The sequence below is a fragment of the Cervus elaphus genome, chromosome 29, assembly GCF_910594005.1.
Source record: "Cervus elaphus chromosome 29, mCerEla1.1, whole genome shotgun sequence".
Taxonomy (NCBI): domain Eukaryota; kingdom Metazoa; phylum Chordata; class Mammalia; order Artiodactyla; family Cervidae; genus Cervus; species Cervus elaphus.
Genome location: NC_057843.1, coordinates 38,810,743 through 38,837,093, shown reverse-complemented (window position 1 = coordinate 38,837,093; position 26,351 = coordinate 38,810,743). Strand labels below are relative to the sequence as shown.

Here is a 26,351-nt window from a genome sequence, read left to right as displayed (position 1 = left end):
AGAGTCTGAATCTGCGCAGTTTGCGATGTGGGTTATAGTTCTAGTTACAAGAGCTGGCAGCTGCGGGTCGCTGGACCCGTCCCCACGAGGAGTTAACGAGGAGTTAACGTATCCCCTTACCGGAGGACCTCTGGGCAATAGGGAGGGACATCGAATTGGGTGAGACACCGAATTGGGTGAGACACAGCATGGAAAACAGCCTTCGTTAGAGCTCCACAAGCACGTGGAACTGGAAAGAGGGAGAGACCTCATGTCAACCCATCAATTCCCACTTCTCCAAAGTTTCCCTTCAGGGGGGGACTCATGGGTGGCGTGCATGACCATGCCCTTGCGTACTGTAACTTGCCCTGATTTTGTAGTCTTCTGGACCCTCTAGTTTAGAAGAAAAGCCCAAAACAAAAAGTCTTCCTAAATAGAAAAACTTGAAAACCTTGTTGATTTCCTTTCCCTCTTCTACTTTCAATGCTTTTAGGCAACTGACAAGAACACAGCTTGATTCCTAATTGAGAATTGCTATCTCAGTAAACAGATCATTTAGAGAATATGGGTGTTGGGGTGCCCGTATTCTTAAACCACGCCAGCAGCTCAGAGTGTAAATATTTCTAATCCCTAGTTTGTATCTCTGAGCGTTGTAGCTCCCCCACTCTCAAGCGCCCGGCTTCTCTCGACTCGCCTACTAGCAAAGTTCCTATGGCATCCACTTACCAGGTAACCCGGGATTTCCACAACAAAGCCTGGCGTGCGGGTCCCTTCCCCCGGCCAGCCTGAGCGAATGACAGCGGGCAGCCAGCGCTGGCGAGGAGAAACTTGGGGCTCCAGCCCTTCAGCGAGCTCCCCTGGCTCTGCCTCCTTCGGAAATGAAAACTCCCATCCAAGCCGGGGGACAGAGCGCCGAAACCCGGCCCAAGTGCAGTGTGTGCGCGCGTGTGCTAGGGCAGTAGCTTTAGGGGGAGGAGGAGGCAGGCAGAAGTGGGGTGGCTGTACCCTCGGCATCAGCTCATTCTGCCGCTTCCCCCTCCCTCCACCCCCCCGCGCGCGCGCACACACACGCACACAAAGCAAATAATATCTTTAAAAAGTTGAGTTTCGGCTTTGTGCCTCACGCGTCTTGCTCATCCTTGCCTTGGGCCTGGGGTGCGTCTGGGGGCCGGTTCGGGATGCTGGCTAATTGCTTGCGGCGGTTCCGTCGGGGGAACGCTGGTGCGAGCCTAGACGGTAGCGGGCCGCGAACCTGGCTGCGGGGAGGGGCAGTGGTGGCGGCCCCAGCTCCGGTGCCCGTGCGCGCAGCGCTCTGGGCTGCCCTGGCGGCGCAGTGTGGACGCGGCTGCGGGAGAGGGGAAGGGGGAAGAGAGAGGGAGGGAGGGAGGGAGGAGGCGGCCTGGGAGGAGAGTGGATGTGTGTGCGGCCGCGAAGGCCGGCCTGTAGCCAGCTGCTTCCTGAGTGTGAGCGCGGGAGGGGGAAGGAGGGGCGGGCTCGCTGGTCACCAGGCTGGCCAATTCGCAGGCCGAGTCTGTGTCTCCCTCTCGACGCGACCAAGCACACAGTCCTTCCCGTGCCCTGAGAGTCAAAGAACTCCAGAACTGGCTAACAGCCGGGAGACACTTCACCTTCCTCTTGGGCCTTATTTGTTGAACTGGCTCGTCCTTTTTTTAACGTGTAAAAGTGTCAGCATTTCGACAAGAGTTGATGTCAAAGCATAAACAAGTTTAAAAGAAAAAATCAGTAGTAAAATGTAGAGAAAAACTGAAAAGTGATAAAATGGCTAAAGAGCCTTTCTAATATACGATGGGATGCATGTAACTTTGAAAATGGATGGGTGAAGATTACTTTGGCAACTTTTTAAAGTAAAGAATAGGCAGACAAGAGAAGAAGGTGATGAAAGTGTTACAAGGATGTAAAATTGTAAATATAGATTGCTAGGAATAGAGGCACATTCCCTGTGTATGTTGCATCTATAGAGTGGACCAGTCTTCTTAAGAATTCAACATCCTCAGCTTCATACCCTACCTATGAAGTGATCCCAGCACTTCTGCTTGATTTGGTCACAATCCTCAAGAGGCTGTCCCCAAAAAGCCAACTATTAGTGGTCCCCTACATGTACTGCCACAGATGTGCAGATTTCCATCTTGGGAGTCAATGTATGTAAAGCACAGGATATTCTCCAGTTAGACCTGTCTACAGTGAGAATATTATTCACCCTCATGAATAAAACGAATGAGGATATCTAAGACACTTAGATTGTCACCACTCCTTTTATTCTATTCCAGGGCTCTCACTGAAACATAAATTACCATTCAGGTGGTAGATGCTATGATCAAGATAAAAGCCCTCAAGTATACAAATAATTTACCAAATACTGTTGACAATTTTCATTTATCTTATTTCAGAAATAATATTACTAGAGTTGGTCTGTATCCAAGATATGAAGTCACCAAAAAGTCCAGTTTTCACAATATTTCCTATGTCTCATTACGATCTGCTTTTCAAGATTCTCTTCAGGGAAGGCATTTTTTTCCCCTTTCCCAAAGTCACAGACTCATCAGAATATTAATCACCAGAATATCTGTCAGCAGAAGTGGAGGGAGTAAAATAAAGTAATAAGTTCTTAGGATATATCATTCTGTCAGTTTTCCAGTTTCTCCCTCTGTTCTTCCTCTCCTTTTAAATACAAGGATCCAAGCCCAAGATGGCAATAGATGGGTTCAACCACACACAAGAAAAGAAAATACTCATAAAATGAAGCATGCAGCAACATCACAAAAACAAAAAAACCAAGTGATGGAAGTTGCCATGACTATTCCATTGTGGCTAGTTATTGCAACATGCCTGACATTCACATACAAACTCTTCCTCATTAACTCCAGCCTTCAGTAGCAGAGCAAGATGGGAACACTGACCTTTCAGTGCATCATGGGAAATACTCTTCATCCAGATTTGTGCACTGTACATACTGCTCCCCAGGAACAAGACAAGCCTCAGTGGAGGCTGCAAAAATAAACTTTTCCAACGTACCTCAAATATCATTTCAAATACAATGGTTTTATGCATAAAATTATATCCCAGGGGCTTGAAGAAGCTTCCAAAACTTCCAAATTGATGGGAATATCTTTGCTGGGAGAGAAACAGACAATGTTACACCCTATTTTAATCAATGGCTCATGAGAATAAAACACTGGAAAAGTTATGAGTCATCAAACTGGAGATTCCCGAAATTCTCTTCACTTATAAGAACCTGAGGGTACAAATGTCATTTTTTATTTAGGTGGGATTTTTCAAAAGCTTCTACAATTTCTAAGACATTTAGCACTAAATAGGTACAATGCTTTGGTTGATTTTCTTTTCTTTTTTTTTTTTTTGCCAGTAAGATAGATCTACAATGTCCTTACATCCCATCAGTTCAGATGAGTTCAGTCCCTCAGTCCTGTCTGACTCTTTGAGACCCCAAGGACTGCAGCATGCCAGGCTTCCCTGTCTATCACCAATTCCCAGAGCTTGCTCAAACTCATGTCCATTGAGTTGGTGATGCCATCCAACCATCTCATCCTCTGTCGTCCCCTTCTCTTCCTGCCTTCAATCTTTCCCAGCATCAGGGTCTTTTCCAGTGAGTCAGTTCTTCCCATCAGGTAGCCAAAGTATTGGAGTTTCAGCTTCAGCATCCGTCCTTGCAATGAATATTGAGGACTGATTTCCCTTAGGATTGACTGGTTTGATCTCCTTGCAGTCTAAAGGACTTTACAGTTCAAAAGCATCAATTTTTTGGCCCTCAGCTTTCTTTAGAATCCAACTCTCACATCCATATATGACTACTGGAAAAACCATAGCTTTGACTAGATGGACCTTTGTTAGCAAAGTAATGTCTCTGCTTTATAATATGCTAGGTTGGTCATAGCTTTCCTTCCAAGGAGCAAGCCTCTTTTAATTTCATGGCTGCAGTCACCATCTGCAGTGATTTTGGAGCCCAGGAAAATAAAGCTCTCACTGTTTCCTTTGTTTTGCCATCTATTTGCCATGAAGTGATGGGACCAGATGCCATGATCTTAGTTTTTTGAATGTTGAGTTTTTAGCCAGCTTTTTCACTCTCCTCTTCTACTTTCAAGAGGTTATTTAGTTCCTCTTTGCTTTCTGCCATAAGGGTGGTGTCATCTGCATATCTGAGGTTATTGATATTTCTTCCTGCAATCTTGATTCCAGCTTGTGTTTCATCCAGCCTGGCATTTCACATGATGTACTCTGCATATAAGTTAAATGAGCAAGGTGACAATATACAGCGTTGATGAACTCCTTTCCCAATTTGGAACCAGTCTGTTGTTCCATGCCTGGTTCTAACTGTTGCTTTTTGACCTACATACAGATTTCTCAGGAGGCAGGTAAGGTGGTCTGGTATTCCCATCTCTTGAAGAATTTTCCACAGTTTGTTGTGATCCACATAGTCAAAGGCTTTGACATAGTCGGTAAAGCAAAGGTAGATGTTTTTCTGGAACTGTCTTGCTTTTTCAATGATCCAGTGGATGTTGGAGATTTGATCTCTGGTTCCTCGGCCTTTTCTAAATCCAGCTTGATCATCTGGAAGTTCATGACTCACATACTGTTGAAGCCTGGCTTGGAGAATTTTGAGCTTTACTTTGCTATCTTGTGAGATGAGTGCAAATGTGTGGTAGTATGAACATTACTTGGCATTGCCTTTCTTTGGGATTGGAATGAAAACTGACCTTTTCCAGTCCTGTGGCCACTGCTGAGTTTTCCAAATTTGCTGGCATATTGAGTGTAGCACTTTCAAAGCATCATCTTTTAGGATTTTAAATAGCTCAGCTGGAATTCCATCACTTCCACTAGCTTCGTTTGTAGTGATGCTTTCTAAGGTCCACTTGACTTCGCATTCCAGGATGTCTGTCTCTAGGTGAGTGATCACACCATCGTGGTTTTCTGGATCATGAAGATCTTTTTTGTATAGTTCTTCTGTGTATTGTTGCCATCATCTTCTGCTTCTAATAGGTCCATACCATTTCTGTCCTTTATTGTGTCCATCTTTGCATGAAATGTTCCCTTGTTATCTAATTTTCTTGAAGAGATCTTTAGTCTTTCCCATTCTATTGTTTTCCTCTATTTCTTTGCATTGTTCACTTAGGAAGGCTTTCTTATCTCTCCTTGCTGTTCTTTGGACCTCTGTATTCAGATGGGTATATCTTTCCTTTTCTCTTTGCCTTTAGCCTCCCTTTTTTTCTCAGTTATTTGTAAGGCCTCCTCAGACAACCATTTTGCCTTTTTGAATTTCTTTTTTTGGAGATGGTCTTGATCACTGCCTCTTGTACAATGTCATAAACTTCTATCCATAGTTCTCCAGGCACTCTATCAGATCTAATCTTTTGAATCTATTTGTCACTTCCACTGTCTAATCGTAAGGAATTTGATTTAGGTCATACCTGAACGGTCTAGTGGTTTTCCCTACTTTCTTCAATTTCAGTCTGAATTTGGCAATAAGGAGTTCATGATCTGAGCCACAGTGAGCTCCTGGTCTTCTTTTTGCTGACTGTATAGAGCTTCTCTATCTTTGGCTGCAAAGAATATAATCAACCTGATTTCATTATTGACCATCTGGTGATGTCCATGTGTAGAGTCGTCTCTTTTGTTGTTGGGAAAGTGTTTGCTGTGACCAGTGCGTTCTCTTGTGAAAACTGTTAGCCTTTGCCCTGCTTCATTTTGTACTCCAAGGCCAAATCTGCCTGTTACTCTAGGTATCTCTTGACCTCCTACTTTTGCATTCCAGTCCCCAATGATGAAAAGGACATCTTTTTTGGGTGTTGTTATAGAAGATTTTGATTGTCTTCATAGAACTGTTGAACTTCAGCTTCTTCAGCATTACTGGTTAGTGCATAGACTTGGATTACTGTGATATTAAATGGTTTGCCTTGGAATCGAACAGAGATCATTCTGTTGTTTTTAGAGATTGCACCCAAGTACTGCATTTCGGACTCTTTTTTTGACTATGAGGGCTACTCCATTTCTTCTAAGGGATATATTCCATGGGATATAGTAAAAATACAGTGTTCCAAATACAACCATAGAGTGACTCAGAATGAGATCTGTGCCTCTTCTGGACTGAATTGATCAGCAGGAACTGGGGAGGGAAGAATAATGAGATGGTGGAAAAGGAAATAGTTGCAATTCAGAAATGACACTCTTCTTTCCCCATGAGCTCTCCATTGTGCTTAGAAATCATACCATGATAGCCTTTCAGCCAGATAAGTGTGAACAACAATCCATCTGTATCTTTCCTCTCTGGAGTCCTCAGTTGCATGCAGCTCCACAGCTGACTCAAGGCAGTTGACTCAGCAGACAGGGACCTGCTGCCAGCCCAAATCCAGTTCTCATTCATTTGGGAAATATTTAATGAGTACCTACTCTGTCCCAGGATTGGGGGCAAAGGAATTACACATGTTACAGAAAGCATTTTGCCCAGGGCCTGGGAAACAGCAAACAAACAGAGGCTCTTTACAGATATTATCTCAACAAAGTAATCATATGAGATGGCCACTGGCAGTCTCCTATTTAGGAGTAAGAAAGCTGGAAGCTTCTTGTTGTTGTTGTTGATGTTGTTGAGCTTTTTATTTCACGGCAGTTAAGCTATTCTGAATTTGCTGCATGCTTACTGCATCATGCTGCTGTGCTTAGTCGTTCAGTTGTGTCCGACTCTTTGAGACCACATGGACTGTAGCCCGTCAGGCTCCTCTGGCCATGGGGATTCTCCAGGCAAGAATACTCCATGGGTGGCCATGCCCTCCTCCAGGGGATCTTTCCAACCCAGGGGTCGAACCCAGGTCTCCAGCATTGCAGGCGGATTCTTCACCATGTAAGCCACCAGGGAAGCCGTTAATGAGAGTAGGAGACAGATCTGGGTTGCCAGTCTAGAAGCACCAAGACTTTTCAACATTGCTACCTTACACAATAACCATGCATGCTCTTTGAATGTGTATAAAATATACTGCAGGTGTATAAGTAAAAGGCATCTTGTAATCAATGTCACACAAGTACAACTGAGTGTGGAGGAGGAAGGAATAATTTCCTACTATAGAATATTGAATAAGTAGCTTGGCTGTTTCAGCTGGACTTCAAAGAATGGGTAGAGAACTGATAAACAAACAAGAATATTTCAAGAGAAGGAATCAGCATCAGAAAGGACTTTAAAAAGCAGAGTCCAGTGTATCTGCTCACACAAAAGCTAGAATATAAAATAGGAATATTCTCAATCTCAGTGATGCGGCAGTGGACACAGTAGACTCCGGAGGGAACATCCTGACTGCAGAGCTTCAGGAGAGCTACTGTTTGTGTCAGTCTGAGTGATCTGACAGCAAAGCATTTATAAACCTGCAAAGAACTATGATCAGATTCCTACTCCTGTAAAGGGTCTGTAGAGAGTTTTAACTCCAAAATGCAGATAAGTTAAGCTAACAACACTAGTGATAGTATGCGTAACTATTAAAATGCACACACACATAGCGGAACTGGTAAGAGTCCAGTTATATAGAAATACAGTGGAAAAAGTCAGTGTTTGCCAACTTAAAGAGGGGAACTGAATGTGTATGATGAAAAACTTCCACTTTCTAAGTGAGTAGTACAAATAGTGGAATGTTATCAGTGCTTGATATCCTAATAAAACTTTTAAGTTGATCTTTCTACTAATTTTGCCACAAGTATAGTTAGCCCAGACTCTCCTGCTTATACATTAGTGATATAATTTTTAAAAATTATTATTTATATTCAGTAAGTTCATAGCATCATGCCTTTTTTCCTTTCTAAGGCCAAAACTATAAGTCAGAGTCTAAAATGTATCATTCCACACACAACTGACCAAAATGTGCAATATTTTACACTATACAATGTCTCTCCATCTTTTTTTAATTGGTGAAATTTTTCCTCCGATTTTGTACAAGCCCAACTGAGATGCATATAATACTCTACAAAGGCTTACAGGATATTACTTGACATATTACTAAGGTATATCTACAGTTTACCTAAACAAAAATAAATTCATAGATATACACAATATTTCACAGGCAGCCAGCTTCCTGTGGCAGTTTCCAGTTTCACTTAATATTCAAACTGGCCACTTACATACAGTATTATAAAATTAATTACCTCATCACGATGCTATCTTATCTATAACTGCCTTCTGTGAGTACCTTATAAATAGACAGAATTTGCATTACTTTATAAGCCCTTCATGGTCTAACAATTGTGCTGGGCATTAGTCGGTAATTAATGTTAATTGAAAGTATGAATTAATGAGGAAGTAAAAGAATGGCTTCCCTACTTCCAGAGATGGTGATTAGCACTAACTATTGCCTTTGTATATATGCACAATCATTTCAATACTCCAAAAGAGTCCAAACACCTGTCATTCTCTTTCTATGCCCCCAGGCTCTTCACTGCGAATTGAAGATTAAAATATTATTTCCTGTTTCTTGGAGAAAAAAAGTCAGTCTCTGTGCAACGCTTAGAATCAGCAGGGTGAGCGTCCCCCTCCAATGACAAGATGATCCTTCCCTATCTGACACCCCACTACCTCCTTAACGGGATTCCAAATCATGTCATTTGCATCACACACTGAAGTCTTCTCCAAAAAATTATTTGTACTAAATTATGGGGAGTAAAAAGGAAGGAAAGATGTAATGAGGATGCAGAGAGGAAGATGAGAAGAAATGAAAAGGGCAGGACAGCATTAGGATACCATCAGGATAACGAAGAACAATGAATGAGCTTTGGGTAGAATTAAGAAAAGAAAGTGATTCTGTAGATTTTCAGACTTCTCCCTTACCCACTTCAAGTTCCGAATACCCTTGCAGGGTAGTTTGAACACATTTGGAAATTTTCTAAAAATTCTAAACTCATATGATGCTGCAGCACTCAGGAGGTTTTCACATGTATAAACACTTCTATCCCCTTTTAATCCTGTAGAAAAAGGAGAAGTGTAATTTTATTGTCCATTGGACAAATAACCAATTTCTCCCCAAAGTAGACCTACCTTAGACAAGGGTGTTGACCTACTTCAGGCTGGAAACCCTGTTCCAAGGTCATTATCAGCATTACCTCACTTAATTCTCACAACATGCCAATGAGGTAAGATCCAGCACAACTGCCATTTTATCAGTGAGGAAACAAGCAGAGAGGCATGATGTCTTCCTAGTGTCACCCAGCTCCTAAGGAATGGCCAGACTTCAAAGAGAAAGATTCTCTCACAGTAACCATTACTCCGTTACCCTTTCAGAGCGGAGAGTCCCGCTTCCAACATACATTTATTTGTTCATTCACTTAGGAAGGGTGGTGTGTTAGAAGGAGGATGGACTTTGGAATCAGAAAACCTAGAAATTCTAACTTCACCACTTACTGGGAGAACTTGAGCTAGTTCCTGAGCAACTGGGGACCTCAGTTCAACTACATGAGTTATTGCAAAGACTGAATGGGAACTGCAACAATGACCAGCACACATGTGCAACCAGGGGCTTCCTCTATTGATTAAGGGACAGAGTTTCAGACCTTCAGGAGAAATGAACCCCAGTCCCAGCTCCAGTAATGGGCTTGATGACTCTTGAGAGAAATCTCCCTCCCTTGGTTAAAGTAAATTGCTGATAAATTCATACACAAGCCAATCAATGCATGACATGACATTCATCTGATAAAAGGATAGGTTCATTGATGAGCATGTGACTCAGTTTAGGCTCTTGAGATGTTCTCATGAGAGGAAGTTTCTTTGGTATGGTAACTTCTAGGGAGCCACTTAGAAAGGTGACTTTTCCTCTTCTGTGTGTTGTGAAGAGACACAGAGGTGAAGCTGTCTTCCTCTCAGCCTACAGAGAGAGCTGATACTTTGTGGATGGCAGGGTGGAAAAGGCTGCAGAAAGCAGGGGCCAGACCTGATCTCCATCTGACCACTGGACTATCTCATTTGTAGGAGCCAGTAGATCCCTTTTATCTGTTAAACAAATAGCTGACACCAACTCATAGAAGTACCGACAGTCTTCTATAATGCACCATAGAGAGTACAGAGATAAGTGAGACAAACTTAAAGGCACTTACTACTTAGTAATTGCTTCTCTGGTAGCTCAGTTGGTAAAGAATCCGCCTGCAATGCATGAGACCCCAGTTCCATTCCTGGGTCCAGAAGATTCGCTGGAGAAGAGATAGGCTACCCACTCCAGTATTCTTGAGCTTCCCTTGTGGCTCAGCTGGTAAAGAATCCACCTGCAATGTGGAAGACCTGGGTTTGATCCCTGGGTTGGGAAGATCACCTGGAGAAGGGAAAGGCTACCTACTCCAGTATTCTGGCCTAGAGAATTCCATGGACTCCATGGAGTCACAAAGAGTTGGACATGACTGAGTGACTTTCACTTTCACCTAATAATCAAATAGTTTTTGTGATATAATTTTTTTAAAGTTATAACTCATGCTGTTTTCAAGATCTTTCAAGATCCTATACTATTTTTTCAGTATAATATTAAGCAAGAAACAGCCCATTTCCCTAATAATTGTACAAGGCCCCCTCTCAGAACAACTGGTCAACTTCTAGGGACCAGATAGAGTGGTATATCAATTTCATTGTCAGACAATTGACTTGAAAAGCCAGGCCATTTTTACATGTTCTCAGTTACTGATTAACAAATGTAATCTCACAACTCAGCACCTAATAGGAAATATATGTATTCCCAAATTCCTATAGAAACTTGAATTTATCTCATTCCCAAATAAAACAGAGCCAAGATTTTCCTGGAATTATATTTAGAAATAAAAACATTAGTATCCAGGCATCTCTGAGTCCCACTCACTTTTGTCACTGTTGTTATTAATATTAATCCTACCTTAGAAAGTTTCAGTTTAGCCAGGAACACACCTTTCCCCACCCCCTTGCTTTTATGTCTTCTACATTTGTAACCAAATGTCATTTAAAACTCAGCTATAGATACCATTTGGGTTTGCTGGCAAAAGCAGCAGGGGCAGAGAGTCCTTAAATTCTAGATTGAATTAAGGATTCAGTAGTTACACAGTTTGAACTTGATAATAACAATGTTATCTCAGCAGGCTACATAGGTCAGAAATGTTCTTCCTATCACTGCTTTCTTTTTTCCCATCAAGAAATAGACATTAGGGAGAAAGTGAGGGAATTTTCTGGCAGTCCAGTGGTTAGGACTCTGCACTTTCACTGCTGAGGGCCCAGGTTCAATCGCTGGTTGTGGAACTAAGATCCCACAAGCCTCACAGTGCGGTTAAAAAAGAGAGAGAGAGAAAGTGAGAGTGGCAAGTTATAAGCCATTAGCATAAGACATAGTTTATAGCTCATGCATGTGTGCTAAGTCACCTCAAAGAGTTGTGTCCGACTCTTTGCAACCCTTTGGACCATAGCCTCTCAGACGCCTCTGTCCATGGGATTCTCCAGGCAAGAATACTGGAGTGGGTTACCTTGCCCTCCTCCAGGGGATCTTCCCAGCTCAAGGATGGAACCTGCATCTTTTGTGTCTCCTGCATTGGCAGGCGGGTTCTTTACCACTAGCGCCACCTGGGAAGCCCACGGAAATAATACCAGCTCACATTTATTATGTGCCAGGGGCAGAGCCCAATATGCTACTGGAAGAGAATGAAGAAATAGCTCCAGAAAGAATGAAGAGGCTGAGCCAAAGCGAAAACAACACCCAGTTGTGGATGTGACTGGTAATGAAAGTCCAATGCTGTAAAGAACAATATTGCATAGGAACCTAGAATATTAGGTCCATGAATCAAGGCAAACTGGAAGTGGTCTAACAGGAGATGGCATGAATGAACGTTGACATTTTAGGAATCAGTGAACTAAAATGGACCAGAATAGACAAATTTAATTGAGATGACCATTATGTTTAGTACTGTGGGCAAGAATCCCTTAGAAAAAAATGGAGTACCCCTCTAGTCAACAAGAGAGTCCAAAACGCATTACTTGGGTACAATCTCGAAAACAACAGAATGATCCTGGTTCACTTCCAAGGCAAACCATTCAATATCACAGTAATCCAAGTCTATGCCCTAACCACTAATGCCAAAGAAGCTGAAGTTGAACAGTTCTATGAAGACCTACAAGACCTGGATGAAGCACAAGCTGGCATCAAGATTGCAGAAAGAAATATCAGTAACCTCAGATATGGAGATGACACCACCCTTATGACAGAAAGCAAAGAGGAACTAAGGAGCCTCTTGATGAAAGTGAGAGGGGAGAGTGAAAAATTTGGCTTAAAACTCAGCACTCAGTAAATTAAGATCATGGCATCTGATCCCATCACTTCATGGCAAATAGATGGGGAAACAATGGAAAGAGTGACAGACTTTATTTTCTTGGGCTCCAGAATCACTGCAGACGGTGACTGCAGCCATGAAATTAAAAGAGGCTTGCTCCTTGGAAGAAAAGCTATGACAAACCTAGACAGCATATTATAAAGCAGAGACATCACTTTACCTATAAAGGTCTGTATAATCAAAGCTATGGTTTTTCTGGTAGTCATATATGATGTGAGAGTTGGACCATAAAGAAAGCTGAGTGCCAAAGAATTGATGCTGGTGTTGAAAAGACTCTTTAGAGCCCCTTGGACTGCCAGGAGATCAAACCAGTCAATCCCAAAGGAAATCAGTCCTGAATATTCATTGGAAGGACTGAAGCTGAAGCTGAATGAAGCTCCAGTACTTTGGCCACAAGATGGGAAGAACTGACTCATTGGAAAAGACCCTGATGCTGGGAAACATTGAAGGCAGGAGGAGAAAGGGACAACAGAGGATGAGATGGTTGGATAGCATCACCAACTCACTGGACATGAGTCTTTGAGCAAGTTCCAGGTGTTGGTGATATACAGGGAAGCCTGGCATGCTGCAGTCCATGGGGTCGCAAAGAGTCAAACATGACTGACCGACTGAACTAAACTGAGGGACAGAGCAAAGTACTTGAGATTCTTGACCTTACTGAATCTTTACAGGTATCAGTCTAATAAGTGGTAGAGACAGGACTAGAACCTACCCTCCATGGCTCCATGGCACATGCCATTAGCTGTAATACTGTATTGCCCTCAAAGAGTACTGTTTATTGTAAAATTTTTTGCTGAAATTTGTGGTAAACATAATAATATGTAAACTTTAAGAATAATACATACTGTATAAGTGGCAATGTAATGGCTTGTTGCATGATACTACAAAGTGATACTAAACTATAGTTCTTCAAAACCTACCTTGAACACTCTCCAAAGCCCCTCTGTCTTTGTATCTGCTGTTATCTACATGAAATGAACTTTACTGTCCATTTCTCCTCCTATTCTGTGAGGCTTTCTGTTGTAGAAAGATTAATGTCCCTACTAAAGTGTCTATATCCTAATCCCTGGAACTTGTGAATATGTTAGGTTACATGGCAAAGGGAATTAAGGTGCAAATGGAACTAAGGTTGCTAACAAAATAACCTTAAATATAAGGATATTATCCTGGATTATCCAGATGGGTCCGATGTGATTATAAGAGCTCTTACAAATAGAAAAGGCAGAAGAAAAGAGGAGGAAGTACTGTAATGTAATGAAAGCATGACAAGAGAGGTTCAATGTTGCTGGTTCTGAAGACGGAGGAAGGAACCATGAACCAAGGAATGTGGACAGCCTCTAGAAGCTGGAAAAGGCAATGAAACAGAGTCTTTCCTACAACATTAAGAAAGAAATACAACCCTGCCAGTGAGACTCAGGTCAGACTTCCATCTTAGAAAACTCTAAGATATGAATATGGATTATTTTAGCCAACATATTGAGGGTAAGTTGTTACAATAGCAACAGAAAACTAACTCACCTTCCAAGCTCTCCTCTCTCCCCTCACCACAGAGCCAAGGATAATATGCTCTTGGTCCCCAAAGAATACAGCACAGTTCTTACCAGTATTTAATCCTAATTATACTACTTGGAAGTTCAATCTGTACTCCCAGGCTTTCCTTTAATTCCCTTCAGGAGCACTATGAATGGGTCTTGCATTGACCCAAAAGCTTTACCCTCTGCTCTCTTTTTGCTGGGAGAAGGAACAGTGTTAAGTGAGATGACCAAAAGGTCGTGAACTAAAAGCAAGAGAGTGGGCAGCAGGAGGATGTAGGAAGGAAAGGGATAGAGGGTTGAAAGGAGAGGGGACAGAAGCCAAGGAAAGAAGGGGACAATGAAGTCAGAAAACAGGAGAAAAAAAGGAAGGGTGGCTGGAAGAAGATCCAGAAGCATGGTGGTGGAAGAGAAGAGGAAAAGGGAAAAAAGAAAGGACCTTTTTCTCTGCCTCCCTATTTCCCATCTGACCGCCTTCTCTCCTTCCAACTTTACGAGCTCCAGCCCACTTGCCTTTTCCCTGCAGTGGTTTCCATGCTGTCTGCCCCTTTAGAATACTTCATATAACTGGCCAGTCCTCACCTCTAGAGATTCTGATTTAATACCTGGTCAAAGCATGGGGATTTTTTTTTTTTAACTTCCCAGATCACTCTAATGGGCATCCAGGGTAAGGACCACTGCCATTAAGCACTCTGACCTCTTCAGCTCACCTAGAATGGGTCCTGCGTTCAAACTCAGAGTCCATGTCTGTCTCGCACTTGGCACTCATCGCCTAAAGCTGGAGATGCTGCATCAGGATGATTTAAGGACCCAGACCTTGGAGCCAAACAGCTGGACTTTAGTCCTGGCTCCAAACTTAGCAGCTGAGTGACCCTATGGCAGTCACTTGGCCTCTCCCTGCCAAGCTGTCCATCTTCAGAATGGGAATGACTGTAGCAATTAATAACAGAGCATTGTTTTGAAGACTACATGAGTAAAATATTTGTTTTAAAGACTAAATGAGTTATTATTGAGAAGCACTTAGAAAAGTGTCTACCACACTGAATGTACAATATAAGCATTCACTAGACAAAATCAGATGATACAATCATTTCCAAGTTGTTCCTCCATGTTGTCACGCTGCTTAACATTTTGTGTATATGACTCTCACCCCCAATTAACAACTAGAGCATTTGCTCAGTCGTGTCCGATTCTTTGCGACCCCATGGACTGTAGCCTCTCAGGCTCCTCCATCCCTGGGATTTTCCAGGCAAGAGTACTGGGGTGGGATGCCATTTCCTTCTATAATTCCCACTACACCACAGCCATTGTGCTCTGTATGATACACACTCAATAAAGTCCATTAAATGAACAAAACAAAATCAGAAAACAGTTCAAAAAATAAAATCTGTTTATTAAAATAAAAAACTGGCTAAGAGCTCATTTTTTTTTTTTTAGAATTGTCATTTAAGTAATTCTCACTTACCCTGGAGCTCCTCCCTGACAAGCAAAGCCCACAGAAAAGGCACAGGACACATGCATCTGAAGGGCAGTAGAAGTGAAAGGAAGAGTATGCATGGCAGAGGGAGGAGCTCCAAAGTGAATATTGACTCTCTCACTGAGAAGGGTCAAAACTAGTCTGAGAGAAAAGAGAACTAGAGGTGATCGAGGAGGGAATAGCTAGACAAGGGGAGCAAAAGGCCTTTTCTCCTTCATAGCTGGGCCTAAGGTTGGCTCAGTCTAGATTTCTATTTGGATGGCTGATTTGCATACACACTCATATACATTTTAACTCTGAAAGCAGACATTCCATATGTGTTTTATTTACTCTCATTTTTTTTTTTTTTTATCTTTGCCAGTTGGCCTATTTTTTTCTCTTTAACATCAGGAGACCCTCCCTGCAACAAGCCACTCACTTGGGGATGGTGGAATAACTGAAAAAGACATCTGAGACAAGATGTAAAATTTTGTATTAGGGTACAATAATATTTACAAGGCACAAATTTGGCGGCCAAAAGATTTCTCTCAAAGGTATGAAAAAATGTCTGTGCTCTATTTTCAAAGAAACCAAATAAGACATGGTCCCTGAATCACTGTCTGAATGCAAACAGCATTTGGCTTTGATCTGAGTTGTTGAAAACTATGACCAATTTATCCCACGAATGCCAAACCATCAGAGAATGTTTTTAAGTCTGGATTTCCATATCAAGATTCAGCTACACACTTTTTTTCTTCATTTCACATTACACAGGGCCAACCCAAAATAGTCCTTCCAACAATGGATGTAGTCGGGGTGATGATTTTAATTTCAAGCTATGAGCGAGAAGTAGAAAAACCCTTTTCCTATAGACATACTCCTGTGGCTGGGCAAAAATACGAAAATATAATTGTACAGTAAATGGGATTATTTATGTAGACCCCTCCTCTACTGTATTAATAATTACTTCATAGGCAGGCTCAGCCAGTTTCTGATTGAATGATGATACAAAAAGTCTCAGAAACTCATTTTCCTAGTGTATATGCCCTGAGTCCACCCTGGTCATAGCTGCTATCAACCCTCCACTTGGTCACTGGTGATTTTCTGTTTTATTTGCACACTTAAACTCCAAATATGCCCATATGGGGCTGAGGGAATGGATCCAACACCATAGAAAAGCACATCAGCTGTCTTCCAAGCATGTGGAGCATACCAAGAACCTCTTGTGATGAGTCAATAACCCAGGATTACCCGCCTCTGGTTTCCAGTGAAATTTGGGGGAGAGAACATTATGAAGATTTGATCAGAACACAGTTTCCAAAACACTTTCTACTCTGGCAGCATCCTTCTGAAGTAAGTAAATGGGGTGGTAATGTTGATGTTTTATACAACTTCTCTACATTTAGGGTATCCAAATTGAAGATAGGTCCTCGTTTAAAATTAGTCTGGAGCCAGAGACATAGACTCATTGTGCATTCTGGAGGTATCTTTGGGTTTCTGTACAGAGAGGGCTTAGAGGATTCTGAGGGCAGCAAGTCGTTTCTTTCTAAGGATAGATACTTTACTAAAGTACCAAATCTTAAAACTGAAAGTGTCTTTATAGGGGTTCCAACAGGTTGGTGGGTAGAAGTGGCAACCTTTTGTAATCTCAGGTCTTTTATCTTAGGTATTAAGATAAAACCTTTTTTGGGAAGAAGTCTCTAAGCTTCATGAGGCTCCCAAAGGGATTTATAGCACAAAATGTTTTCTATTCCCACAACTCTCCACTCCAGCCTCCTTCTCTTGGAGCTGTCTATGCCCACTGCCCCCTCCCTCCCACCCCAGATTCACTCCAAATCTAACTATTAAATCTGCATCATCTGCCACTCAAACCTCTACCATGATGTCCCCTCTCTGCCCTCCCGATCACCAAACCTTGTGGCCCAGGCTGTCCTGCATCCAGCCTTATCAGCCACCTCTGCTCTTTTGAGTCTCCCCTGCTTTCTGTGATACCATAAAGTCCTGTGTTTGCTTTTGTTTTTTCAAAATCTGAGAGAGAAGCAGGGGAGGAAGTTAGACCACATAATTTAGTTCTATGATGTTTTAATTTTTACAGTGAGGCTGTTTCAATTTAATGATCAGAAAAACAGGAAAGGTTTAGTTCTTTATTCTGACCTTCCTCATAATTTTTCCTTGCTACTTCTTGTATTCCTCTTCATCCTTCTGCCATCTGATGTACTATTTACACAGTCCTTTTCACTTCTTTCTCATCTCTGTTCAGACTCTGCTCTCAGCCTAATGTGGCACAGTGAAAATTAAGGAAGGCTTGGAGCTAGGTGGGCCTGGGTTAGCATGCTGAGCTGTGAGTCCTCAAACAATCATTTCATCTCTCTGCTCCTTCGTTCATGCAACAGCAATAATTAATATTTCCTATGGGCTAACTCAGGCCAGTCACTTTACATATATTAACCTGTTTAATCCTCACAACAACTCTATAAAGTGGGTGATGTTATTCCCATTTTACACATGTATACACTGCAGCACAGAAAGATGAAAGTTCTTGCCCAGGATACACAACTAACTAGTCAGCAGCTCCTGTACTTATTCCAGTCTTCTGACTTCAGAGTCTGCCCTGCTGGCATGAAGCCATCTGCCTCCTTGGGGAAGGAAAATCCCTCCAGAATGAAAGCCATGAACCTACCTGTAGGGCAATATTTTTCTGTTGACAAAAGATGCTGTGAGTGGGAGGGAATGCCTGGCCCATACCTGTCATTATCATATTCCTCCAAAGATCATTGCTCTGAGCTTCAGTCATATAAATCCCATAGCTCTGGTCAAGCATATCTGAGTACAGAGGGCACAGGAATCTTAGTTTGAAGAAGTGAGCAATGGAACCATCCTCTGCAAGCCACTGTCAATCTCTCACTTAACCATTTGGCTCCCTACCTCCTCTACCCTGTCTCACCCTCACCACCCTCTTTCCTGATATTTCTGGCATCTGGTCCCACTGTTAAATCCCTACCTCCTCCATCCAACTTGAGGTCCTCAGTTCTCTGGCCTCCTCATTGGTCTCCCTGCCTCCAGCCTCTCCCCACATGAATTTGACTTAAGATAGTAATGGTCCTGAATGTGACTCCTTAACCTTCTGGCAGTGTCCCTGTGCCCAATATCCTGTCTTCAATCAAAAAGTTCCCAAAGTCACCTTGAACTGTACCTCTGCCTAGGAGGCCATTTTAGGACCAGTGTAAGAGGTTCAGCCATAAGATAAGTTCCGATGCCAATCCCAGCTTTTCCTGGTGCTGCCAATTGCATGCGGACTCCTTCTTCTTTGCATCTTGTACTCCGTGTGCATGGCCTTTGGAACTCAACATTTACTTTAAAAAAAAAAAAGTGAATTTATAAATGGGAAAAACTAAAACCTAAAAAAGTTAACTGACATAATCAGTTAGCTGAGAAACAGTATTACATAATAGTTAGTGTAGTAAGCCAAGACTGCCTGACTTTAAGCCAACTTTCTACCATTTATTAGCTGGTATGACCTGGGGCAAGTAGCACTCTGTGTGACTCAATTTTCTCATCAATAAAATAAGAACAGTACTTATCCATAGGATGGTCATGAGGAGTAAGTGAATTAAGACGTACAAAGTGTTTGGAACAGTACTTGACACATTGTAAGTACTCAAATGTTAGCTGCTGCTATTATTATTGTTGTTGTGGTATATGGCAGAGCCAGAGTTAGAATCCCCAACTCCCAGTTCGCTGCTCTTTACTTCAGGCTCCATCACCTGGCACTGTGCAGCTGACTTCTCTCCATGTCTTCAGTCCCACTATTCTCGGCTCAAGAGACCTGCTCCAAACAAAAAAAGATGCATACACATGTATATACACACATACACACACACAAGCTTGAGGAAGCTACATGGTTTTCAGTCAAAAGAAAATAGAAAAGAAAATAGGGGCCTGTCAACCATAGCACAGAAAAGCTCCCTATACCTAAAAAAGAGAGGGGCCATGGTGTCTTTCATAGCGTCCTTAACTCTAAGATAATTCCACTAGCAATTTCTGATTAGAGGTTCAGAATGTCACACAGGGAAGAACACTGATTCTAGAGCCCCACAGAACTGGGTTCAGATCTTAGCCTTCTTACTCATTAGCTCTGCAACATTAGGCAAGTTCCTTAATCCCCAACCCTGAGCCTATGCTAGTCCTGCTTCAGTGAACTGTAGGGAGCATCCATGAAGTGATCTGTGGAAAGCATTTCGCACAGTGTCTGGTACCAGTAAGTGTTGCCTGTCAGTACTACTATTTTAGGCTAAGCAGCACTCCTTTCCTCTCATTCTAGTTTAGGTAAAACCTTCCTGATAGTGCATCTCAGTGGAAGGTTAAGTGTGATTTTGCTTATCTGGATCCAAAGGGCTGGAATTCCCGAGGGATTAAGTATTGCTGAGGGTGATAGTGGGATGCCCCTGAAGTCAATTTGCCAAGATGTAGCTTGTGAAGTCCTTTTTCAGTTGCCAAAGGAACATTTCCTTCTCCTCTCTCTTAGTCTTCCCACTCTCTCACATTCCCCTGTGTACTGACTCAATGAAAACATCTTTCCTTTAAAATGCCACTCCCACCAAAAAAAGCAAAAGAGTCTAATTTTGGATCACCGTTGATTTAGGAAGTAGCCTTTCTCACGCCTATAATCAAGTGTCCTAGATGCATCTTCATGGTGGGAGAAACAAATCCCATCCATCCATCCAGTCAACCTCTAAGGTACTTTTCAAAGTGACCCAGCAGGGTCTTGAGAAGATAAACAATTATAACCATCAACTAAACAAGGAACTTGACACTGGATGGTAGAGATACTGGTACTCTTTCTGTCAGTATCTCGTCACTTCCATCAACATACACTAAAAAATAGAATAAAATTTTCTATATGTTAGAAAATATAATTTTACTTTTAAATGAAATGGACCACTAATTATTTAAACCACTAATGGATTCAAACTCTTCTAAAACAGAGTTAAGTCCTAAAGATCACCCTCTGTTTTGTCCATCCCTTAATAACACAGCTGTCTCTGAAATCCATGTGATGGAACCATAACTTTACATAACAATATTCAACCAAATAGTAGTTCTATCATTTTCTACACTGAGGCTGCTGATATTTTTCCTCAAAGGAAAACTCATTTCCTGAAAGAGATTCTCATAGAAAACATACTTTTGGAATACCTCACTTTGTGTGGCTACATCCTCATGAATTTCCGCATGAAACACAATGAGTGTTGGCAGAGAACCTCCCTGGGCCTCTGGGGCCACCCTCTCGGAGGCAAGAGCTCTGAGTCAAACCCAACTAAAGGTTTCTGTCAGGAAACAATGTGACTATAGATGGTCAGTAGGTGGAGCCCTTTCCCCAGCATTGGCCCTGACCCTAGCTCAGAGACACCTAGACATGTTCTTCCAGAACATGTAGGTCTCATGTTACCTCATAGGATGCTGTTGTTCCAAAACATGATGCTACCTTAACATCTGGAAGGGAACCAGAGTAGGCATTAGCCATAGTATTTTTAAAAGAAAATACATTCTAGTCTGGAATGAGATGACAATGGAATTTTTTTTTTAATTAAAGCCACTCCCCTTTACAAAGCACACATCACATCTCCACCCTTCTCTCCCAATTCCACTGTCATTCCATCCTCACCAAAACAAGATTCCTGCCCCGCCCCCTTTTCCCTAAGTCTGGAAGACAGGGTAAGATTCCTGTAAACTAAATTTGAAGGAATAATCGTTAAATTCATCTAACTACCCTTGCAAACAACCCAATGATGGTTCACATGACAGTCAGTGTAACCCCCTTCACAGATTCTCCCAGACGTTCCAACAACTCCCCTTAATTGCTTTTAAAAATCCATCTTCATTTTTTGTGAGTCTTAAACTACACTGACATTATTGAAGGTCAACAGATATTTTAGCACTCCTACTACCTGGCCAGAGTCAGAGCAGCACCTTCAGATCTAGATGAAAGATTAAGATGTGTAAGCAGGGCACTCCATGATGGGGACTAAATAGACCGTGCAGGCCAAGAATGTCACTGTAAGCCCCAGAAGGGAGAGGTCACTGATGCTTAGTGTGGTCAGGGGTTCTTCACAGAAGAAATGAGACCGAAATAGTGTCTTGAGGCATGTCTTTTGACTCACAAAAGACAATCCTTTTGTGAGAAGAAGCAACAGGTGAGTAATGAAGAGGCCTAAAAGACCAGATGCTAATGCTGGGAAAGATTGAGGGCAGGAAGAGAAGGGGGCGGCAGATGATGAGATGGTTGACTGCACCATCAACTCAATGGACATTAGTATGAGCAAACTGTGGGAGACCCTGAAGGACAGGGAAGCCTGGGGTGCTGCAGTCCATGGGGTTGCAAAGAGTCAGACACGACTGAGCAACTGAACAACAACAGAAGATAAGAGGATGGATACTTTTCATCAATAAGAGAACAGTGAATATAACAGTAAAGGAAGGAGTGAGCAAAGGGAGGTCAAGGATGGGTTGGGGTTACAGGTGGCAACACTGAAGTATTGACCCAAGGAATGTCTCTGGGCAAGTATCTGTCCACAAGGCTATACTACATTTGTAACAACATCAGTGATTTCAAGTTACCTTACAACAGTTTAAGAACAAAGGCTCTGGAGTCAGAAAGTTCCTAGTTTGAGTTCCAACTCTCTGGTTTACTATTTAAATGACCCAGTGTGTTTGTTTTTTAAGTTCTTCAAACCTCAGTTTTGTCATCTATAAAATGGGTTTGATAATACTATCTAGTTCATAAAGCTGTTATAAAATTTAAATGCAATGATATACGTAAAACCCAAGATAAACCTAAATAGGGAATATAAGGCTGTGAATTGGCAAATTCTTGGCTTTTCCACCTCAGTATTTCCCAAATTTGTCTGAAGATAAGAATCACCTGGGAAGCTTATTAATCTACAGATTCCAACCTGTTCCCTTGGAACTTTCCCACCTCCCCTAGAATTTTAAATCAGTAGATCCAGGATGGAGCCCAGATTTGGGATTTTTAAAGCATGCAAGGTGATTCTTATCATCAAAGAAGTATGGGAGACACTGGCAGTGTTCCTCAAAATAATGATTCTGAAATTTTATCTTACATCAGAATTCCTGTGCAGTGCTTAGTCGCTCAGTCCAACTCTTTGCGACACTATGGACTATAGCCCGCCAGGCTCTTCTGTCCATGGGGATTCTCCAGGCAAGAACACTGGGGTAGGTTGCCATGCCCTCGTCCAGCAAATCTTCCCAACCTTGGGATCGAACCCAGGTCTCCCGCATTGCAGGTGAATTCTTTACTGTCTGAGCCATCAGGGAAGTGCCAGAATTCCAAGAGGCCTGTAAAAATACAGACTGCTTGTCCCCACTTCCAGAGTTTCTGATTCAGTAGATCTAGGGTAGGGTCTGAGAATGTACACATCTAACAAGTTCCTAGGTGATATGGATACTATTTGGTGGGGTGGGGGAGCTAAGTCTACTCTTGGTAAACCACTGCTCAAAGCAAAGTCCAAGGACCTGATGAATCAGAATCATCCAGGGTGCTGGTTAACCTTCAGTTCAGTTTCAGTTCAGTCGTTCAGTCATGGCCGACTCTTTGCAACCCCATGAATCACAGCACGCCAGGCCTCCCTGTCCATCGAGTTTATTCAGACTCATGTCCATCGAGTTGATGATGCCATCCAGCCATCTCATCCTCTGTCGTCCCCTTCTCCTCCTGCCCCCAATCCCTCCCAGCATCAGGGTCTTTTCAAATGAGTCAGCTCTTCGTATCAGGAGGCCAAAGTACTGGAGTTTTAGCTTCAACATCAGTCCTTCCAATGAACACCCAGGACTGATCTCCTTTAGGATGGACTGGTTGGATCTCCATGCAGTCCAAGGGACTCTCAAGAGTCTTCTCCAACACTACAGTTCAAAACCATGAATTTTTCATCGCTCAGCTCTCTTCACAGTCCAACTCTCACATCCATACATGACCACTGGAAAAACCATAGCCTTGACTAGGGTCTCTGCTTTTTAATATGCTATCTAGGTTGGTCATAACTTTCCTTCCAAGGAGTAAGCGTCTTTTAATTTCATGGCTACAGTCACCATCTGCAGTGATTTTGGAGCCCAAAAAGCCTTTTCAAAAAGCCCAAAACCAGCCTAAGATTTCACATTTATAACAAGTAATCAAATATTTCTGATGCACACTGAGTTTTAAGAACCCTACTCTAGGTATGGCTTCAGAATGCTATAATGAATGTATGTACACACACATTTAATTTTAGGTCATGACATGATTTTAGAAACAGTGATACATAAAAATCAGGTAAATCTTAGAATAAAGAGAATATGGCTGGCTAATGAAAAAAGTAAAATAATATGTTCAGTACTTTTCAAATGCTAGGTCAAGTTCAAAACACATTCTTGCATACTTTAAGTTGCTGTTCTCGTTTAGTTGCTAAGTCATGTCTGACTCTTTGAGACTCCATGGACTGTAGCGTGCCAGGCTCCTCTGTCCACGGTATTTCCCAGGCAAGAATACTGTAATGGGTTGCCATTTCCTTCTCCGGGGAATCTTCCTGACCCAGGGATCAAACCTGCATCTCCAGCATTGGCAAGTGGATTCTTTACCACTGAGTCACCAGGAAAGCCCATACTTTAAGTATCTGCTCAGTCACTCAGTTGTGTCTGACAAGTATCAATGTTTAAATAAGAATACAGATCCAGGTCAAGCTACCTTCTGTGTAGCTGTGACCCAAGCTTCCCTGGTGGCCAGTGATACAGCCACATTTGAGAACCACTGCTTTAAAGGCATTTTTAATTTGGTGTATGTTTAGAAAGCAGACGCATTGTGAAAATATCAATCTCAGAAAGACACAAATTCCTACAAAATGGCAATGGCAAAAAGTGCTGAGGTGAGTATAAAAATTTTTAGATCATCTAGGGAATTCCCTGGCATTCCAGTGGTTAGGACTCAGGCTCTCACTGCTTAAGGGCCGGGCTCAATCCCTGGTCAGGGAACTAAGATCCCACAAGTCGCATGTCATGGCCAAAAATATTGAAAATAAAGTTTGGATGTTAAAAAAATTTTTTTTAGATCATCTATTAGTGAGGATAATGCATGATTTTATATAATACCTGTTTTCATCTGCCAGATTCTAAATGCATCTTCCTAAAAATCAGCAGGTATTATTTGAGTCCTACCTTGGGAAACACTCATGAAGCTCTCAGTTCCTGTATTCTTCATTTTGTCTGGGACTTAAAGAATTCAAACCATTAAAAGTAAATGAAGTAGTACATGTAAAGAAGTACTTTGCAAAGTGTAAACTGCCAAGCAGATGGAAGTTATTGTCAACAACCTTCATTTCAGCCTCACTCAAAACAAGGGAATTGCTCTCCACATGATTAATGATAAATAAGGTTAACACAGTACTTCTACATGGTGAAATCTTTGCAAAGATACACTTATAGAAATCTGAACATGCTTAAAATGTAGGGGGAAAAGTTAACTAGGAAAAGTTATAGGAACTGAGGAATGTCAAAATAAATTATCCCAGTAGCTGGGAAAGGAGGCAGGATAAGAGGAAAACTCCCTTGCTTTAAAATACATTCTTTAAATAAGCAAAGACATTGATGTTATTAGGAGCCAGGTACTCACTGTGGGGGAAGAAAAATACACCTATGGACTGAGGTGGAAGCAAGAGCCCTCTAGTGTTGACTGGAATTAGGAGTATCAGAATGAACCCATTAATTTTTTAGAAAACACATGCCTCCTAGTTCTGTCCACTGAAAGCAGCTAGGATCAATGACATTCAGTAGTGATTCGCACACCTAGTCTCTGATTTGTATTTCTAAACACATTCCCCACTAAATACAAGCAGCGCCCTTTAGGTAAACGGCAGATTCCGGGACCAGGACTGGGAAAGTAAATACAAAGCAAGCCATAGCATCGTGTGGCAGAAAGTGAATCCTCAAAAACTGTGGGGCGATGTCAAAGAACATAGGAACCAGCTTGAAGGTGCTGGCAATTTAGCATAAAACTGTGGGCAAGTTTAGCATAAAAACAGCAACAGGTTAGAAAACATTGGCTACAAAACAATCCAAGTGCCCATACAGATACAAAAAGACAGAGTAAACAAACAAATAAACGGGAGGACAAATCTCCTCTTTACAGTGGAATGCTAATACATGTAGAAGATTTTTTAAAATCACAAATTTGCAACCCCCATAGTAGGAATAGATTCAGATGCGAATGTTCAGTGGACGCTAAATCTATGGGGTGTTAAGTTGTTGGTGAATAAGATATTTGCAGTGTCTCAAACTGTTTCCATTCCCCAGAGATTACTTGCTGATTACAAAGACAGCAAGTTCCTGTAAATGGGGAAATCTGGCAGGTACAACCCACCCTAAATGATCAAAGTGACATCATGTACCTCCTGATGTGATGTGCTGAGGACACAACAATACTTACATAGTATTCCTGACAAAAATGCATAACTTGAATCTAATCATGAGGAAATAATCAAGCAAACTCAAATTGAGGGGCATTCTAAAAAACAGCTTGGCTGTACTCTTCAAAAAAGTCACTGTTATAAAAGACATGAGGAAGTGTTCCAGATTAAGGGAGAGTAAGTATACATGAAAACCAAATACCATGAATGATTCACCCTGGTTTCTGGATCAGAAAAAGATTATAAGATTTAATATTAACTGTATATTAGATAATAGTATTATATCAATCCTGAATTTTAACCATTACATTGTAGTATGTAAGAGAATGTCACTGTACAGGGAATATACGCCAAAGTATTCGAGGTCATGAAAAAGTGAAGTCGCTCAGTCGTATCCGATTCTCTGTGACCCCATGGACTATATATATAGCCCACCAGGCTCCTCCGCCCACGGGATTCTCCAGGCAGGAATACTGGAGTGGGGTTGCCATGTCCTTCTCCAGGGGATCTTCCCGACCCAGGGATCAAAGCCAGGTCTCCTGCATTACAGGCAGACGCTTTACCCTCTGAGCCACCAGGGATGATGTCTGCAACCAACTCAAG

General features: G+C 42.0%; 1 protein-coding gene across 7 annotated transcripts in view; it reads right to left on the bottom strand.

Moving 5' to 3' along the window:
• GLIS3 (GLIS family zinc finger 3) overlaps positions 1 to 26,351 on the bottom strand; it is a 533,844-nt gene that overhangs the window by 469,229 nt on the left and 38,264 nt on the right. For 4 of the 7 annotated variants that reach the window (XM_043890928.1, XM_043890927.1, XM_043890931.1 and 1 more), the window contains exon 1: positions 706 to 1,339. The exons of the other annotated variants lie outside the window; for them this stretch is intronic. The gene's annotated coding sequence lies outside the window, so the exon portion shown is untranslated. Of the gene's footprint in view, positions 1 to 705; positions 1,340 to 26,351 lie in introns of those variants that run through there. 7 annotated transcript variants of the gene reach the window in all.